Source organism: Apus apus, chromosome 5, assembly GCF_020740795.1.
Source record: "Apus apus isolate bApuApu2 chromosome 5, bApuApu2.pri.cur, whole genome shotgun sequence".
Classification (NCBI taxonomy): Eukaryota; Metazoa; Chordata; class Aves; order Apodiformes; family Apodidae; genus Apus; species Apus apus.
In genome coordinates, this window is record NC_067286.1 from 66,198,183 (window position 1) to 66,218,064 (window position 19,882).

Below are 19,882 nucleotides of genomic sequence, written 5' to 3' on the forward strand. Positions count from 1 at the left end.
CAGGAAACCATCATGCCTACGTTTGGCAAGAGACAGTAAAACCTGATTGTTCCTCACAAAGACAAGGAGCAACCAGAGATGTGTGTGGGGCAAAGCTTCCGAGCTGAGAGGCACCAAGGGTGCCAGGGAGCCATCACCACCCCTGGGAAACGGGCTGCTGCTGGGAGACAGGCTCTGGAGCACAATGGGAGAGCAGACAAACTCCTGTTTCTGATGAGGTGAGGGCAGCTATGAAGCTGATGTCCCAGGGGTAGCACCAGAGAGGAACTGGGAGCTGGGCTGGACAGTGACAGACCCGAGTCCCTGTACATCTGGGCAGGAGATCCCAGGGCTCTGCATGGCCAGGTCTGTGGGAAGTGCCTGGGGTGGAAATGCCAGGGCATGGGTGGGAGGACAGCAGAAGCAGCAGGAGGCTGGCAGGGAGAGAAGAGGGATCCAGCCGGGAGAAGCCGACAGCACAATTCCCCCCGGACCCAATCATATTTAATTTTTCTATCAATTTTCATTAGCCTTTTCCCAGTCCTCTGGTTCTTCCACAGTGTTCCAGGATTTGTTAAAAATAACCCATTACCGTCTTGGGGAGCTCCTTGGCCAATTATTTTAATACTCTTGGGTACCAGTTATCCAGTTCTGCCACTTTTCAAATGCCTTACTTGAACTGTCACTTTTTAACCTTTTTCTTAGTTCCTGTAGAAGTAGAAAATATTTCTGTCTCCGTGAGTTTGCACTTCTCTGCTTCTTCGCAAATGGCAAACAGAAATAATCACTGAAAACTTTCTCTTCTGCATCACCCCTGATGGTATTTCTCTCTTTGCCTACAGTTAGGTCCACGACTATGACAGGCTTTTATTTGCTTCTAAAATGTAATTCTCCTTCTGCACCTGGTACCTGACCCAAGGATATTTAACATTTTAATTAGAAAACTTCCACTGACCTCTGAAGACAGATATTCAGGCACACAAAAAAAAGAACTGCACCATGCAGACATTTTCTGGGGAGCAGGGCCTGGCAGAAAGGTGGCTCACGACAGGGAGGTGAGAAGGTGGCTCCAGCAGCACCTGCTGCTCCTCACCCCGAGGGGCAGCCTGTGCCCCCAGCCCCAGAAACTTCCCAGGACTGGGGCAGTGGGGTCTCGACAGCACCCTGAAGGGACCACAGCTCCTCCAGCACCCCAAAAGCACCCTGGCTCCTCTAGCCCCCTGCCAGCTTCCCAGCTCTCAGGCAGCTGCTCTGGGCCCACAGCTTTAGACAAGTCATCACCTAAGCAAGTGCATCATTATTTCATGTGTTAATTGGCCATTTTTCCACCCTCTGCTGCTTTGCATTAATAATCCACATTGTTTGGGCTACTTGGGGCAGTGTTGACACAAGCACTAACTGGTCATTAAGCACCGAGCTCTGGCTAATAAACACAGCCCACGACTTAACACAGGCTATTTCCTTTGACACACCACAACTCCAGACTTGCCAGGATGCCGGATTACTGATCAACAGCACTGCTGAAAGGTACAGAAGCTGTACGGTGATTATTTTTATGACCTTACCTCATCTCTGAGTTCCTGTTTTCAACAGTTTCTGAATCTAATTACTAGAGATCATTTTAATTAATTGGGGAAGGGCTGACAGACCACTGCTGTATCTTTTTGTCTTTTTCAAAAAGACAGGTCAAACATCAAACGGGAGAGAAAAAGTAAAATAAGAAAACAGAGTGGGTTTCCCTTCAGCTGGACAAGATCAAAAATGTTTTACACAGATTTTTGGAAACAGAAGAAATCCTTAGCTACTGCCAAACCTCCCAGCCCAGAGGAACTCTTTTGAAAGTTTCCCTCCTTTTCTACATCTTAGTGTAAAAAGAAGATACCATCAAATCTGCAGCGTGAGACCCAGTCAGTCTGCAGGTTTTATAGCTATCTCTTCTGTGCCAGATAATTTAATGGGTCTCTTGGTCCTAATGTTCTTAACTCAGCATTTTAGATAAGAGACATACTTAAGGCTTTGGCAAAGAAGTTTAGATTTTAATTGCTGCTTCAAAAATTGATCAGCTGTGCTGCTGTTGCAAGATTTCTGTTGAACTTGTGAAAGGAACGCAGATGGATGGACACCTACACCCCACCAAACCCCCCTGGGAGCAGCGCTGGCTGGAGTCACCAGCAACGCCCGGCGAGGGCTGAACACCCACAGCCACGGTCCCTCCAGTGTCCCAGCTGTGGGCCAGATGTGCAGACACCTGCAGAGCCACTGCCAAGGACACCCTGGGCTCTGCCTGTCACACTCCATGCCCTGCAGCCAGGCACCGGGATGCTCCAGCTTGTGTCCTATCACTGCTTTCAACAGGGGCTTGGAGAAGACAGAAATCCTGGGAGATCTTGATGATCTTTTCCCACCTCTTCCCACCCAAACTGTGCTCCCAGTGCTCTCAGAGCAGCACGGTGCCCTCCAGACTGACAGCAAGAGGCAACTTGTGTACACGGGCTGTGAACAAAACCAGCTGGAATTACAGAACCAGTGAATGGTTCTGCTCCTGGGCGCCACAGCTGCACCACATCCCTGCATGAGCCATCCTCACTCTCCATTATTTCCAAAGACAAATGGAATCACAGAACCATGAACCATGGAATGCCAGACTGGAAGGAACCTCAATGATCATCTGGTCCAACCTTTCTCGGAAGGAACATGGTTTAGATGAGATGGCCCTGCACCATGTCAAGCTGCAACTTAAAAGTGTCCAGTGTTCAGGAATCCACCACTTCCCTGGGGAGACTCTTCCAATGTCCAACTGTTCTCATAATGAATTTTCTTCTGATATCCAATCAGGACTCCCCAGGCAAAACTTGCACCCATCACCCCTCATCTTTTCGATGTGACTCCTTGTAAAAAGGGAGTCCCCATTTGGTGCCATCCTTCAGCTACAGGAACATGGCAATGAGGTCTCCCATAAGCCTTCTTTTCTCCAGGCTGAACAAACCCAATTCTCCCAGCCTTTCCTCCTGCAGCAGGCTTCCCAGTCCTCTGATCATCTTTGTGGCCCTTCTCTGGACCCTCTCCAGCCCGTCCACATGTGTTTTGTACAGCAGAGACCAGAGTTGAACACAGTATTCCAGGGGTGGTGCTGAGCAGGGTGGGATGCTGACTTCTTTGCCTCTGCTGGTGATGCCCTGGTTGATGCAGCCCAGCACCTCACTGGCTTGCTTTGCCACTGCAAAGCTCTGCTCACTCACGCTGAGCTTCTCATCCACCAGGGCCCTCAGGTCCCTTTCCACAGAGCTGCTCTCCAGGCAGGTGGATCCCAGTCTGAACTGTACATGGAAATGAAGCCTGAGCAGATCCCAGGCAGCTCCACAGCCTGTGCCACTGAACCACAGAGCCCCCACTTGGGATGCTCCAGCAGGATGGTGATCTTAATCTGGAATTCAGGCGTATTTTAAACTTACTAATTTTCCACTGAATACATTTAGGTATAATTCCCTCTTATCTTAATTAATATCAGGGAAATTACACAGTTCCCTTTTCACAAAAGGAGAAAGTGCAGCATTATGCAGGAAAACGCTTGTAGAAACAAGAAACCTCAAACTTTTACCTCAGGTAAATTAGCATGACTTTACTGAAGCTAATTGAGTTATCCTTAAATTATGCACAGAAATCAAAGGAGGTACTTTGCTCTCCCCAGAATGTCCTCTTTAAAAATGCATCACTTTTCCTCATTTCTAGGCAGGTAGGATCACACTTTCCTGTGCTGGTGGCATGTGTCACACCCCACCCCGACCCCAGCAGGTTCCTCAGAAAGGAGCTAGACCAGAGGGAGGACGAGGAGGACACAGGGGAGAGCACATCGCCCCAGCCTGAGCAGACTGGATGCAGCCATGGGATTCTGCTTGGAGTTCTTTACTTCTTTCCTCTGAACTAAACAAGAATCAATCACTTTTTCTTCAAAATTATTACTGGGGAGCCCAAGCACCTCAGACTGCTTGAGCCCAGACCACCAGCAGTCTCCACGTGGCAGCAATGGAGCGGGGCAGCCATCCTCAGCATCCCCAGGGGAGCCAGGACCCCCCAGCCTTGCCCAGGGGCTCAGGGTGTCTGGCACAGCAACACACACACCAGGTCCTGAAAAACCCAGAAGCCTGGGGCAGGCCATTCCAAAACTCATCCTAAAGGTAAAGAAAAGCCATCAAACTTGAAATATTTTCAGTGGACCATTTTGTATTAAAAAAAAATTAAAAAATAGCATTTTTTAGCAGAAAAGTTTAATAGGAAAACTTCCAAGCTATTTCCTGCCACAGAGGCTGCCTGTTAGCTGCATCTGCAGGAGGTATCCAGGAACCCAAGCCCAGATAAAACATGGGTCCTGACACCCCAGGGATGGGGATGGGGGGCAGGTCCCAGTGGGGCACAGGGGACAGGGGCAGGTCCCGGTGTGGGGTTCCTGGCTGCGCCCACCGAGGACGGGCGGGCGGGATGCTCGGCAGGATCCCAGCGGCTTCCCCAGCCGTGTGAAGGCCAGGGGGGCTCGGGGGCACAGCAGTGCCCTGCTCCACACCAGCCACACCAGCCAGGCCTGGGCAGCTGCCCCTGCCCCGCAGCCCCAGCCAGGGAGAGGCCCTGGAATGAGATCAAACCACCCCGAAGAGCCCAGGGGGACACGGGAGCCAGCGACCAGCTCTGGCGTGGCAGGACATCACCCTCTGCCCTCAGGAACGCTGCTGGTGTCAGAAATGAGCTGCAACCATGTGCCAACATTTCAGCTCCTGTGGCTGATTGTTGGGTTTGCTTTAACTTTTACTCTAGTAAAGAAAGCAACAGAAAAGGAAAAGCAGCTTAGGCTTCCCGTTGCACTGATGGCTCTGACATATGCAAATACTTTTTCAGGCACTTAATTTTTGCTGCAGAGATCTGATGCTAATTAAATTTCTTACAATACGAAAGCGTTCTACTGAAAATAAAAATTTAATTTAAGGAACCCAAAACTTTTTATTTTCAGCTTTGATATAAAAATTCTTCCTTTTCTATCTCTTTTTCTTTCTGATCCTCTTATTTAATTCTGTAATTAAAAACGGGTTGGGGGAGATGGAGTAAATGAAAGTATTTCAGTGTTCCAGCACGAGTAGAGATAAAAGCAGAACAGTACTGGGTGTTGCACTTTCAGTGCTCACAGGACTGACAACCATTTTCAAGTTCCTTTCCCACTCAGCAGTTCACTGCCTTTGTGAGCATGGCCATGTTACATCTCTCCCAGAAACAGGACTTGTGTTTTGAGAGATAAATGTCTTCCATACATTGCAGCTTGGCTTTATTGTTAAGCTTGCACATTTTACTCATCAAAGAGACTTTTGCTGTGATGATAATGCAGCTATATTTGTCTCACACATCCTAGCCAGGCGTTGCAGCCAGGGAGGTCAGCTCCTTCCCTGGCTGGGATGAGCCTTTTCACCCAGCACTTCACACCTGGCTGCCACAGACACCTCCAAAACACTCTGCAAGTCACCAAACTGCTTCCCAGCTCAGTTCCTACTCCAAAATCCTTTCTCTGCCAGTTTTTTCTCTCTGGCTGCAAGTTCTTGCACGTGCAGGACGTGGGGGGCTGAGCACCACCCCCTGCTCCCGGCACAGACAGGGCGAACACAGACCCCAACCCACTGGCACAGCCCAGCCTCACTCAGGCAGACCCCACAGGCCTGAAAGGACCCGGATGCCAGGCCTGGATGCTGGGAACAGGGCAGAGGGGTAAATGCTTCCTCCTGCCCCTGCCTGCCCCTGCCTGCCCCTGGGCTCCAACACCAGCCTGTGCACGGGAGCGCTCCTCCACCCGGGGTGCAGGGAACCTGGGAATCTCCCCCAGTCCCTCGTCCTCCAGGCAGGGCAGAGCCACGTGCCCCAGAGCATGAACCCAGGGCAGCACAGCAGAGCTGGAACAAGGCACATGCCTGTTACAGGTGACTGCTGGAAAACAGCTCTTGCCGTGCTCCCCAGTTCCCACACAGACACCTGCTGCGTGGGAATGAGGCAGGGAGCCTGGGAAGCTCCCGGGCACCCAGCTGAGACCCCCCTCCGACGGCTACACACACAGTGCTTGCTGACCCTCTGCAGCCTGCACCCACTTTGTGGGAGGCCCAGCCTGTGTGCCCATTGCTGTGAGCAGGGCAAAGACCCCTGCCACGCTGCCTGGCACCCCAGCACTCTGTGCTTGCCTGGGCACCCAGGGGGTGCCTGGCTCCTGCAGGGTGGCAGCAGGTCTCTGTCCAGTTTGGACCCCTCTGTGTCACATCTCATTGCAGTCCCCTTGATGTGCCTCCCTGCTCAGCAGCAGATCCCTGAAATGCCTCTCCTCCTTCCCCAGCCCAGCAGCTCACACCTTCTCTCAGCATCCAAGCCCTTCCCAGGGGATGCTGAAGACACGGGATGCTGACTCAGCACCTCGCCTCCTCCAGCCCAGCACTCCACTGCCACAGGGAACCACCCAGCACCTCTCCCCCATCTCAGCAAGCACCTGCTGATGGTAAGCTTTCCAGAAGCTTGCAGTGTCTGAGAAAAAATATAAAAACAGTAACACTGGCAAGAGGCAGTAGCCTCCATCCTTGTTCCCTGCTTCTCACAACCAGGGACCAGCAGCAGGGAGAGACACACACACAGAAGAAGGGGCAGTTGTGTCTGGGGAGAAGGAAGCAATAAATCAATGGTCTCCATAGCCAAGAAGACCTTACAGGCAGGGTCCAAACCTGCAGGCAGAGCCCTGGTCCCTCACTGCTGAGGACCTGCTACCCATGTGGAGGTGACTCCTCATCCCATGCAGCGACAGGCGCTGAGCTTCCCCCCAGCTGAGATCTGCTGTAGGGACAGAATTGCCCAGGCTGAGCATCACTGACTTGGAAACATGACAGGAGAGAAGCTGACCCTTGGGTTTTCTTGTATCTAGTCACTGAAAAACACCATGAAACATCAGAGGACCATAAATACCAAGTAGCAGCAGACCAGCCCCTCTTGAGCATCACTGAGAGCAGCCACAGCGCTCCCAGGACCCTGCTGGGGACAGCAGCAGCACCCTGGTCAGCTCCTGGAGTGGCATCTGCACAGCAAAGCAGCGGGTACTTCCTGCTCCAGCACCAGGACCTGCTCAGCTTTAACAGTGATGGGTCAAGGACCCACACCAGACAGCAGCAGCCTGGCATCACCTTCTCAGAAGAAATGAGGCAGAGAAAGCAGCTGGAAGCATCAGCAGCAGGTCCCTGGCTGCCCAAACATCACTGGTACCACCCTGGAGGGGCTGGGAGAGGAGCAGCCACAAACAGCCTGTGTTAGAAACAGCAGGCAGGAGAGCTGCCAGAACCACTGCCCAGGAAAATATGCACCCTTTTGTTCTCAGGAGCGATGCCCTCAGGGCATGAAATTGCTCTTTTTGAACTGAAGAAGAGGAAGGAAGTAAATGCCTGTGATCCTCTGATCAAGCCCCTCAGAAGCAGTCAGGCCTTGCCTCCTGTGCCCCAGACAAGGCTGAAAAGGGAAATGTGCTGCAGAAGATGTGAGCTGGTACCAAGCAGCACAAGCACGGTCTTACCTGCCAGGTGTTCAGGGATGACACAAGGGAAATGAGTTTCCTACCAAGCCATGCAGCAGAGACACAGCATAAAACAGCTCACATGGGCAGAAAGGAACATGGGGATGCTCCACTCTGCTTTACCCATTTAAATCAGGGGAATGTACTACTTTGCTATTTGCAATCAGTTAAACTCTCATTTACATATGCACACAGAAAAACAAACAATCAAATCCCCAAAGCCCTGAACAATATCTCCTAGTGATACCACGGCAGCCTTTCTTTCACACAATCTCTGAATGAGATCTGCCTGCCTTTACTGCATCTTCTCGGTGTAAAGAGCTGTCTTTATGTGCAATTTCCTCCCGACACATTGACACTCAGCACATGCACCCACCATGGCACAGCTGGAAATATATTGGAAAAGACTTTTCACAAAGCAAAGTGATTCCATTGTGAAATGCAGTGCCCCTCAGCAGCTGAGTCTAATGAAGCAGCAGAGCCCACACTGGCAGTGAAGGGTTCAGCTCTCACCTCTGCTGTAACACGGGAATTCACTGACACAAAGGAACGGGCACTGCCCGGACACAGAGGGACAGGAATCCGGGACACAGCACCCCAGGCACTGCCACCCTCCTCCTCCTCCTCCCCACCCCATCGGCCTCCCCGTGCCTGGAAGGACGGGGCCACACAACACCCCTGCTCCCCCCTTGCACCCTGGGAGCCCACAGCACCCGTCAGCATCTGTTCAGGCTATCCTGGAAAACTGCAGATCTGCCCTGCCTGCTGCTCCAGCCCTGCTCCAGAAGGGCTCTGGGAGCACCCGGATCCTGCCCTCCTGGCCTGACACCAGGAACCCACCCAGCTCACACATCAATGCCAAACAGCTGTCACCACCGGAGGGGACAGCTCTAGACCAAGCAAAACACAGCACAGAGCAGGGTCCTGAGCTCCACCCTTGGTTTGCTGCTCCCAGAGTGTGCAGCTGCTGCTCAAGAAGTCACATCCACCCCCTGGGCTGTCCACGGATATCAGGAAAGGAAGAGCCTGTGTGAGCCCCCTCCAGCACAGCCCTGAGGAGGAGGAAAGTCCCACTGTGCTCTGGGGTGACCATAGCTGGGATTCTGCTCATCCTCCGGGATCCCAGTCACCCCCCGTCTCCCTCACCCTCCAGGATTCTGCTCAGCCCCTCCAACTACCACTACTAACTTGTTCATACACCAACATCTTGGCTGTGAGTGCTGGCTGGTAATTGGGAGCACCGCAAAGAGTGTGGTCCCGGATCCCAGAGGTGGTGTATTTGCAATTAATTGCATGATGAAGCGGCGTTCGTGCACCAACAGGAGCTGACACAAGTATTTAGATACCGTCACACTTCAACGTGGTTGTATCGCATTAGGACAAACTTCCCTGTGGGAACTAATGCCACGTCCAAGTTACAGCCTTAACCAACTGCACACTTTAAAAGAAGCAGCAGGACACAAGTGAGAAGAAAATAAGACACTGCATCACACAAGGACAGGAAAAGGAAAAATGTCAGGACAGCTGATCACTGCCAGCACATGGACACTCACCCCCAGCATCACAAGAGGGCTGACAGGCTGTGACTGACCAGACATCCCCAGCTTTCACTTCTAGCCTCTAAGGAAATAGGCTCAAGTCTTGCAAGTTTGGGAAGGACTGGAAGAAGCTGCTTGAGCTTCACAAAGAGAAGCAGCACCTGGGATGTTTAAAGCATTACAAAAATTGTAGCAGAGGCAGTTCCAGGAAAACAGGCTGCCATGAAGGGTGACAGCTGGGGGGGGGAGCCTCGAGTCCCTCCCACCCCCCTGGACCCCCTTTTTGAGGGAAAAGGCATTGAAAGAACATCTCCTCTGCTGACACCAAAGTTGGGAAACCTGCATTTTAACCCCTTGTCTTTGAAGCCTGGTTGCTATGGTTACCACAGAAGGGCCTCGCAGCAACTGGGAAATCAGCATTAATTTCCCCCTGCACCCAAAAAAGTAGATGCTTTTCTCTGCAATGGGTTTTTCTGTAAGGAGAGTCGGGGGGGTTGCAATCTAATATCTCACAAACTGTCAGGGTGGAAATAAAGCCTCTGTTCCCCTGGGAAGGCAGGAATCAGATTGCTGAGGGCTCGGGCTTTCCCCTGCCCTGCCGTGGAGCCAGGGCAGTGGGGCCAGGGCAGCTCCTCTCTGCAGCATCCCCAGCCACACTGCTCTGTCCCGCTCCCCTTGGCAACCCAGGGCTGCCCTCCTCTGCCCTGTACTTTTTTTGGCAGGGGGAACAGTTTACTGCTGAGGCCTTCCTTATTTTACCTTCTGTGCCTCGCCTGCTGCAAAGACAGCTGCCAGACTGCTGGCAGTTTGGGGTTTTCCTTCTGACGAACAGTAACTGGCAGACAAACAAACTCCTTGCAAAGCACAACCAGGAAAGTAAGTGCTACGAACTGGGAGCAGTTTATTCCAGTGTTTACAAGTCAGTCTTTGGTCCTCAGAGATAACACTCTTCTGCTGTCAGGTGCTGAATTGCTCCAGCACTGCCAGGCTACATGAGCTGCTTTCATGTCTGTATCTGCACACACGTTGTGTACAAACCCCCTTTTTTCCCATTATATTTGCATTCAACACAAAAGGAGGGTGGCATTGCCTTGTCTGTGCTGCAAACTAAGCATACTTTTGTCATGGGACTGCACAGAAACCAGAGCATGCTTCTGAACAGTATTCATTATTTTGAACAGTGAAAACTCCTGGTCTTTCTGGACAGTTCTGATAGTCTGGAAATGACTTGACCACCCACACAGTCCCTGCTGCACTGGTGTTGGGCTGGTCAGGTTCCATGGCATACCTCTCACTGGGGGCAAACCACCCCTCACTGAGATTTAAACTCCAAATCCACTGAATTAGCCATATCCTACTCAAGGAAGACATCAGTCTTACTAACGTAAAGGAGCTTTTGCACTTCTGTTTCTTCACCCCTCCTCGCTGGCAGAGCTGTGCCCAGCCTGCGTACTGCTCTGCTGCCAAGGCACCAAGTATCTTTGCAGTCCCCTTCTCAGTTCTCCTTCAGGAAAACATCCACAGTCCTCTCTGCCTTCCTGGAGTTCATGTCTGGGCCATTGGTTACATCCCAGAAGACTTCCCTGCCAGCAGGACTCAGCATTCAGGACCCCACCAAAGGGAACAAACGTTCTAGCCCCCATTACACTGTGGTGCCACAGGCAGCTGGGAACACGGCACCAACAGCAGAGCCTGGGCTGGGGACAGGGGAGTGTGGTCGCCCTTGTCACCCACATGGGGGATACAGAGAACACACACCAGGCCCTCAGACTGACCACACTTTGGACACCATGTGGTGAAATGGTGCTCTCTGAGCCATGCTGAACACCAAATACCTGCCCAGCTGGAAGCCATTTCATAAAGGATCATGGTAGTAAAAGCCTTAACAAAATCTCCTCTTTTAACTCATGCCCAGCAGTAACCTGGGGCAGCTGCTCCAGTGAAGCTGTGCAGGTGCCAGGGCTGGACATCCACGCTCTGAAAGGCTGGAGAGACAGGTCCTGCTCCCCCCCTGCAGCTCCATGCACCCGCAGCCCGTGCCTGCAGCAGCCCCCTCTGCAGCTCCTCAGCCCAGCACCAGCACTGCCAGGCAAGACCTGGGCTTCACCTCCCAGAGGCTGCAGCAGGCTGACGTGGTGGGTAAGACGTGGTCAGGGTGGTCCCACCGAGCCCAGCAGAGCGGGCACCTGCAGGATGCAGGCCCAGGGGGGGTGCTCTGGGGGCAGACGTGAGCCAGCCCGGGCTGGAAAGCAGAGAGCGAGACTGACCTGGCTGGCCTCCACATCTTGACATCAGCAGGTCAGCCTGTCACTAATTGAATTATACCTGCATTACTTAATAAACAGAGAATACTCTCCATATTAGAACAATGTAATCCTTTAATTGGTTTAGGAGCGCAGAGTCCCATGGGGAGTGTCACAAATCCATCAGGATGCCCCGAGCACCGCATTTCTGAGCTGGAGAGATAAGGGGTGTCACACGCCTGGGCTGAGCCAGCAAGGGAGCTGAGCCAGCACTCAGCTCCACCAACACTGCCCAGCACCAGCACCCCAGCCCCTAATTCACACTCAGTCCACCCAACCTTACCACTGCCGGTCCCACCTAACTCCTCTAACACACACATTGGGGACATCAAGTCCTCATCACTCACCATCTCAGGCTAAAAATCCTCTTCTGTTGCACCACACAGCTTCCTAACGCAGATGTAAACCAGGACTATGTCCCTGAAACTCATGATGCTAGGGCAGGGCAATGGAGCCTTGGCAGAGGGAGACCACACTTGGCAGAATTCCAATGCCCCGTGATGCCCCACACATGCAAACGTCAGTTCAGGATCCAACCTCTAGTGCAAAAACCCCACTTTTGCATCTCAATCCTCAGTATTACCTCCAAAGTTTGCACTGCTGGCCAAACCAGAGGTTGAGGAAGGGGAAAGGGCACAGGGGCTACAGGAAAGCTGGGGAAAGAATTTCTACAAGGGCACAAAGTGACAGGACCAGGGAGAATTAATGATTTCAAGCCGGAAGAGGGGAGATTGAGATGAGATCTGAAGGAGAAATTCTGTGCTGTGAGAGTGGTGAGACCCTGGCCCACGTTGCCCAGGGAAGCTGTGGCTGCCCCATCCCTGGCAGTGTTGAAGGGCAGGTTGGATGGGGCTTGGAGCAGCCTGGGCTGGTGGGAGGTGTCCCTGCCCATGCAGGGGGTTGGAATGGCATAATCTCTGAAGTCCCTTCCCAGGCAGACCAGTCTGTGACTGTGTGCCCTGCACTGTGCCCTGCCCCGTGCCACACTGTGCCAGTTGCTGCCCACCCACCTGAGGACTCGTGTGCTGCTCCAGATGTCTGGAGGCACCTTTTCTGTGTCCAGCATTCCAGGAGAAACACACCGTGCCCTCGGAGTGCAAGTGATTCTTCTGACCCCCGTGGGCTTTGTAATGCTGTTGTGCTCTTCACTCTCCTCTTTTATCCCTCACCTCTCTTCACATTCTCAATATAAATCAAGGAAGCATTACTGACCATTGGGGAACCATCTGGGTATCTGATTTCATGTACAACCTGAATTTCAGCTGCAATGAGCAAGTCTTGCCCCTCCACAGCATTCCAAGTCTCACATCCTGCTGGTCACAATTTCTCTCCTCATTATTGTTATTTATTATTATTTTTTTTCTTTTCCAGATGGAATTTAAATACAGTCACATGGTCTGTACACAGGCTTCTTTAATGCTTCTTAGAAGAAATTAAGCTTATTCAGTTCAGCTCTTTGTAGCCTTCAGCGAACCCATGGAAGACAAAACCACAGCCCTTGGGTGAGCAGCAAGGGGCTGAGATGCTCCAACAGAGCTCCTGCACATCACAGGGCTCAGCAATGCAAGCAATCAAAGGGCATTTACCTAAGCAGTTTATCTTTTTATTTACTGCACAATGCTACGCTGGTAAAGCTCATCTAAAAACTATTTTCCTAATTCGTTCTCTTAGAAATTAATACAATCTTCATCTGGAACTAGCAGGCAGCTCTAACCACCCATCCTCACCTCCAGTGTCTTTTTCCATGGCATTTATCCTGTTTTCCTTCTATGAACAGGGAAGGACATGGGGATTTCTTCAATCCACAGAAAAGTGTTTGTTTGCAGAATGCTTCTTAAATAAAACAAGTTAGAAACAGGACGTCTGACCCAGGGCAGTAACGGGTGATAATGAATCCAACAGAAATGTGAGCCCTGGGGGAAGCAGCTTCCCATTTCAACTGCCCATCGAAATGTCTGTAGGTCAGGCAGCTGGAGCACGGCAGCAAGATGAGGTGTGCTTTGCTGGTGTGTGTACAGCCCAGCAAAGAGAGCCTCTGCAGGGAGGGAGGCTGGGCAGGGCAGGGTGCTGCCACCAGCCCAGCCACGCTCAGCACAGTGACACCCCGTGGGGCTGGGGACCACGCCATGGCTGCCTGGAACAAAGCCGTGATGGCCACGCTCACTGCAGACTGCCACATGCCACACAAAGAAACCCAAGCCTCCTCTGAAGTTGGCAGCCTCTGCAGAGATGTGTCTCACTGTAAACCTCCCACCCCACACACAGAGCGGCAGGCACTGGGATTTCCTGCTGCTTTCTACTCAATTGGCCAAAGCCAGGGCTTTAGAGCATGCACAGCTCCTCTAGGATTTCCGGGAGCTTCTCCACGCCAAGGGGTCTGAGCCAACATCCTGGGCAGGGACACGGCCATGCCAGGCAGGGACACGGCCACACCGGGCAGGGACACGGCCACACCGGGCAGCGCGGCCCCGGGACCCATGTCACGCCTGACCCCAGGGGAAGCCAGGCTCTGCAGGCAGGAGCTGCAGCTCAGCCCCTGGCCCAGCAGAGCAGCAGGGCCTCAGCCCGGCTCCGAGGAGGAGGTGGCAGCTGCCGTGCCAGGGAGCCCAGCACAGGAGGCTGCCCACAGCACAGCAACAGCAGCTCCGTGCCGCGCGGCAGAGCTGAATCACGGCCCCACGTAGACGGCTCTCCTGTGAAACACCACGTACCCGGCAGAACCACTGAGTCACAGCTGACAAGGAGACAAATCCTGCTCGCCTTACTCAGACCTGCTTCCACAGAGCAGAATCGGGGGGTCTTTACATAAAGCATTTTAAAGGCACCTTGGTGAAAACAAAAACAGCTGCCGGAGCACTGGCAGCACTGGCAACTGCACCTGCCTCTCTTTGCTGGGGCAGAGACTTCACACAACCAGTAAACTCTCAAAGTCTGACTAAGCCCAGAGAAGTTTAACCCACACCTCACCCACATGCAGCAGAACATCTCTCTGCATTACCTCTCAGTGTTTTTAAAGAAATACCATCCCAAATCCTGGGACCAGGAGCACTGTCACCAGGGTACTGAAAACAGACTTGGGGGCTTCCTCTTGGTGTGACTTTTTCTACCTTGCTTTTTCTTCCCTGTGTGTGTTTTTCTTATGTGGCTGCTGCATTACAGCTGGTGGACAGCCCTTCTGCTCTGGGAGGCACAGCTGTCACAGCTCACTGCTGCCAGCTCTGGGGTCAAGTTCAGGCCTCCTGCCCCTCTATCCCCCTTGGTCAAGCACAGAGACTAGGCAAGACAAAGCATTACTAATAAATACCTAGTGAGTATCAGATATCTGGCAACATAACAATGCTGAGGCAATGGAAACTGAAGACTCTTATTTGCCACCATTCCAAAAGTCCAACATGATCCTGACAGAGAAGCCTGAACAAAAACTTCAAGGGAAAAAAAAAAGATACTCCATTTCAAAGTAAAGCTGGCTAATCATGTGTTTTCATGGAAAAGTTTTGCTAACAGACAGTCCTGGGTGAGAAACTCCATCCAGAAGAGCAACCCCTAAAGCGAGGCACTGGACATGGGTTTTGCAGCATCAGGACCCAGGTTCAAACACCCAGAGTTGCTGCTGGGCACGTGCTGTGCACGTCGGGAGGCACCACTGAGGTTCCCACCGTCGCCTGGATTAGCCATGTGGCAAATCACCCTCTGCATTAATTAGCCTGCTTGGGGCAAATATTATTTGTGGAGTGATTTATTTTGAATGCTGCAGCCTGGGTCAGGCCACAGGCCTGGGGTGCCCAGCCTGAGTCCCAAGGCAGGGACGACGAGCAGCCAGGATGGGGCACAGGGGCAGGGTCCTCTTTGGACACCATGGAAGCCCTCACACCTCACTCATGGGACAATCTGGCAGCCAAAGCTGCTGCCATGTAACTCCATGGCTGCTGGTCGCTGCAGGGCACGGCTCCTGGCACCACCCCGTTCACCCTGACACCTCCGGCTGGCGCGGACAGACCGAGGGGCCGGAGCTACCCCGGGCACAGCGACCCAGCCAGGACCCCTTCTGAGAGCCCTGCTTCACCCTCACCTCACCCACCAACACCAATCCCTCTCCCTCCCTCTGTAGCCTCTCTTAGTTCTCCAAGAACCATCCGCCAGAGCTGCCACAGAAAATGAAACGACTGTCATTACTATTTAATGCAGGCTGCAGGCCAGCCAGCCAGCACCACCATCACAACACCCCAAGCCACCCTGTTTGCTGTTTGGGAGTACATCAGAGGCCCCCATCCCTCCTCAGGAGCCCCAAAAGACCTTCACCAGCTCCAGATAAATGTATGCATGGACACAGACTCACTCCTCTGCAGCAGGGATATATGAGAATACTTATGATAACCAAGAATTAGGTCACTGTCTATTTCACTTCAAAGTCTGTGATTATTTTATACATATTTCTATCAAGAATGGTTCACTGTTAGGCAACAAAACCTTACACTGGTTTGGATTTGGCTTTCCAGGTTTCAGCATGTCTCCAGTATTGCTTCTGTCCAGCCACATTTCTTTCTTCTATCCATCTACATGGACAACATGCTTTTCTTTCCAAAGCATTTAAGTAACTAATACAAGAACTGTTTTTATTCAAAACACACACCGCTCCTCTCTCTTAGCACAAAACTCATAAAATAGTGTCAGCAATCACATTTTAATAGCATGATACTGAAAAGTAATTTTACTATTAGCTAAAAAACTCTGAAGACTGCAGAGGATATATTTAGCAGTGTATAAATAGACAACACTCAGTGATGTCTGGTCAGAGTACAAATCTTCCCTAATGCATGGAATAGGCCTGGCCCAAAATGCTTCAATAGCACTTAGACAAGCCTTTTCTATTTGGCTCAAGTTCTGCAGGCCTGTTAATAGCAAAGCTATTAGAATGATTTTCTGGACTGGCTGCTTGCTCAGAGAATATTCAAAAGATTGCTCTGTAAAACTGAACCTGTTACCACATCTGAAAGCACAGGCAATATTGATCAGCAATGGAAAGCCATTAGCTCTCCAGTGTCTGAAATATCTCCAAGTGCCCCCATGGACAGACAAGCCCCCCAGGCACCTCAGGTGCCCCATCTTCCCAAGGCGCAGGCACCCTTGCTTGCCAAGCCCGCTCCTCCTGGCACACCTCCTTGCATGTCCTCAGCTCCAGGGGAAAAACCACACACTTCAGCCACCGCAGTGGCAGCAGCTCACTGGTCTGTTTGGGGAACATCTGGTTCTCTCTTGCCATGCTGTTCTGCCACATGTTGTCTTGGCTCCCCCTGCTTTGTCCCATACACCCCCAGCCCTGCTCCTGGTGGGACAGCCACCCCTTGCCCTGCCTCCCCTGCCTTCTGACTGCAGCCTGCCACCATTCATACCTTTGGCGGCCAACAGGAACCTCTCCAGACAACAGGAGTTGTATGAAAAATTGAAACCAAGCCCTAGGAAACCATCCTGAACAGGCTGTCCCCAAGCCCAGCCCTGCTCCAGGTGACAAACAGGACAGGAGCACTCAGCCCACCAGCTCTCCTGGAACAGGACATCTGAAGCCCACTCCTGCAGGTGAATATGACTGGGTTAACAGGTGGACTTCTTCAGCCTTGGACATGTACTAGATGCCTGAAACATCCTGGGTTTACTTCCACCAATTGCACTGCCATAATAAAACCAGTAATTGCTCTTTCTGAAAGCAGAAAGGCAAGCTAATATGCCAGGAGAAGCTTCTTAGTGAGGTTTGTGACTCGAGGCCTAACTGGCAAGCTCTGTGATGCATTTTGATACAGTCTTACGCATATAAATGCATTTATTATGCCTTTAAACAAATGCATAATCCCTTGAGTAAAGTATATATTTAGAAACACAGATCGGGAAGGTGTTTGGGCACTGAGAACACTGGGTCTCTGCTATGGCTCCTTGTGCAGAAACGAACCCAACTCCCAGAGCAGCAGAGAAATGGCCAGGCCTCGCTCCAGAGCCCAGCAGCACATCTCCACCTGCCAGGACAGACCACAGCAGCACCATGGAGCCGGGGCCTGACACCAAGGCAAAGCTCGTACGCAGCCCACAGCATCTGGGGAACGTCTCCAAGTCACCATGGAGCCCAGCCAGAGTCCATCCCTGAGGTAGCACGAGGACCACGCAGCCCCGAGCACCCCAGCCCCAGGGCGTGCCAGGACACAGCAGATCCACAGCAGAACCACTGCAGCACCAGTCCCAGCAGCATGGCCAGTGTGGACATCTCAGCAGCGAGCTGCTGGACACATCCATGGCCAGGATCGGTGCTGCCTGAGCCAGCCAGGGCCCCTCCATGGGCAAGCAGGCACCCATCAACATGCATCAATAGCCAAAAAGGCTCTGAAGACTTGAGATGGATCCACCTCATCTCACTGGTTTGTTGCCTGGCCAGACTTGAGCAGGCCTGGGCAGGACAGCACTCGCCTGAGGACGCTCAGGACACCATGTTGCTTTGGGAACATGTGAAATGTAAGCATGGATGGGAAAGATCACTATAAAGAGAGCACAATGATCAAGGTGTAGGAAGTCCTGGCCTGTCCAGCTCCTTGACAGTCAGCTGGAGGCTGTAAAGGGTGGGCTTAGCTGGAGGCACCCAGCATTGCCACCGCATCTGGGGGAATGCTGAGGTGGTGTCCACACCCACAGCTGAGACCAACACATCCTCCTGGCCAGACACTCAAAGCAATGAGAAACAGTCCCTGGCCAGACACACGCTGTACAGGCAAGAAGACCAGTGTGCAGGAGAGGAAACACTGCTGACCAGTGCCACCGATGGCAATGAGGGCAGTGCCTACCCTAACACAGACCCCGTGCCTCCCAGCCTGGGCTGGCCAGCAGCACCACTGAAGGGGCTTCCATAGGCGCTCCTAGCCCAGCCGTGCCCGTGCCTCCCTTGGCACGATGGCCCCAAACCGCGCCTGTGTCCGTGCCTGCTCCCCCTCCGTGGCCTCTCCTCAGCTGCGGCTGCTCCCGGGAACCAGGACGCTCCTGTTCTCCTGACATCAACATGGCTGCGAGCTTTGCGCTGGCTCCTCTACAACTGCTCTGCCATCTCCCCTAACGGGAACCTTCCAGCAGGAAAAAAAGGTTTATCTTGTCCTACATTTGCCTTCCTGCAGAGGAGAAGTGCTCGCTACCCAGAGGACGGAGGGGAGGCAAACGGAGAGCAGCGCGTAGGCACCCCGGGGCGCTGGGGACCAGCGGCAGCCCCCCCGGACCGAGGAGCCAGGGAAAGGTGTGTGCCGGGGCAGGGCGACCCTCAGGGGGCAGGGGCCGGCGAGCGGCGGGGGCCAGGACCCACGGACCCCCCTCTCCCCCCGGCTCAGCTCCGCACCCTCCCCGTCCGAGGAGCCCAGCCAGCCGCGGCCCCGACCCGCGCCCGCCGGGACGCCCCGGAGCGGCTCCGCGCAGGGCGGCATCCCCGGGCAGCGCCCGCCGCGCCTCGCCCCGCCGCCCCGCCTCGCCCCGGGCCCGGCCCGGCGCTGCCGGAGCCCCCGGGCCGGCGGCAGCAGCGCCGCGGAGGGGGCGGCGGCCGGCGCGGCACCGGCGGCCCTGCAGCACCCCCGGCTCGGGCGGCCGCCGGCGCCGTCCCGCGGGCAGCGGCGGCAGCGCGGCCCGGCCCGGCCCGGCCCGTCCGCGGGGCACCCGCCGCGCAGCCGCCGCGCATCCTCCGCGCCGCTTCGCGCCCCGCGCACCCTGCGGCCGCCGCCCTCCCGGGAGGGGCGTCCCGCCACCGCCCCCGGCCCCGTCCCAGCGCCGCCCGCCGCGGTACGAGGCTCGCCCTGCCTGCCTGGGGCTCGGGACGCTGCCGCGGCCGCCCCCCCCCCTCCCGCCCCCCCGCTCGCTCCCCGTCCCCCGTGAATAAGTACCGCGGGCTGCAATGCAGATGGAGCCGGGCACAGCCGCCCGCCGCGATTACCTGGCGCCTCCCGGGGAAGGACGGCGTCCGGAGCGCTTCCCCTGCAGGTGCGGCTGGGCTCCGGCGGGCTCCGGGGTCTGGCGGCGGGCAGGCTGGCCGCCTCTCCGCCCTGTGCCGGCGCTCACCAGCCGCATCCTAGAGCGGCCGAGCGGCGGCAGCGGCCGGCGGGCAGGGCGGCCCCCGCGGACGGCCCCCCGCGGCGGCGGGCAGCGCACATGCACACGCGATGGGGCGGGGGGGGGCCCCGGGGCAGGCGGCGGCGCAGCCCCCCGCGCCCGCCGGCCGCTGACCTTGCCGTGTACCTGCGCCAGGGTAATCCTCGCCGAGCGCTGCCGCTCCGCGCCCCGCTGCGTAATCCTGCGCGCCGGGGCGCTGCCGCTGGACCGACGGACGGACTGACGGACGGGGACAGGGCGAGGAGAGCGGCCGCGGTCAGCCCCGCCGCCGGGCCGGCGCCTCCCGGGGGCGTGGGGGGGGGGGGGGGGGGGGGGGTGCAGCTACAGCGGAGCGGCCGCGCAGCGCGCAGGGGCGGCGGGCGGCAGGGCCA

General features: G+C 54.5%; 1 protein-coding gene across 3 annotated transcripts in view; it reads right to left on the minus strand.

Moving 5' to 3' along the window:
- The window catches only part of LRFN5 (leucine rich repeat and fibronectin type III domain containing 5), a 41,262-nt gene extending 21,605 nt beyond the window's left edge, over nt 1-19,657 (minus strand). For 2 of the 3 annotated variants that reach the window (XM_051622285.1, XM_051622283.1), the window contains exon 1: nt 19,336-19,387. The gene's annotated coding sequence lies outside the window, so the exon portion shown is untranslated. Of the gene's footprint in view, nt 1-19,335; nt 19,388-19,625 lie in introns of those variants that run through there. The other variant, XM_051622284.1, reaches the window with a different exon arrangement.
- Between the last annotated feature and the right edge of the window lie 225 nt (nt 19,658-19,882).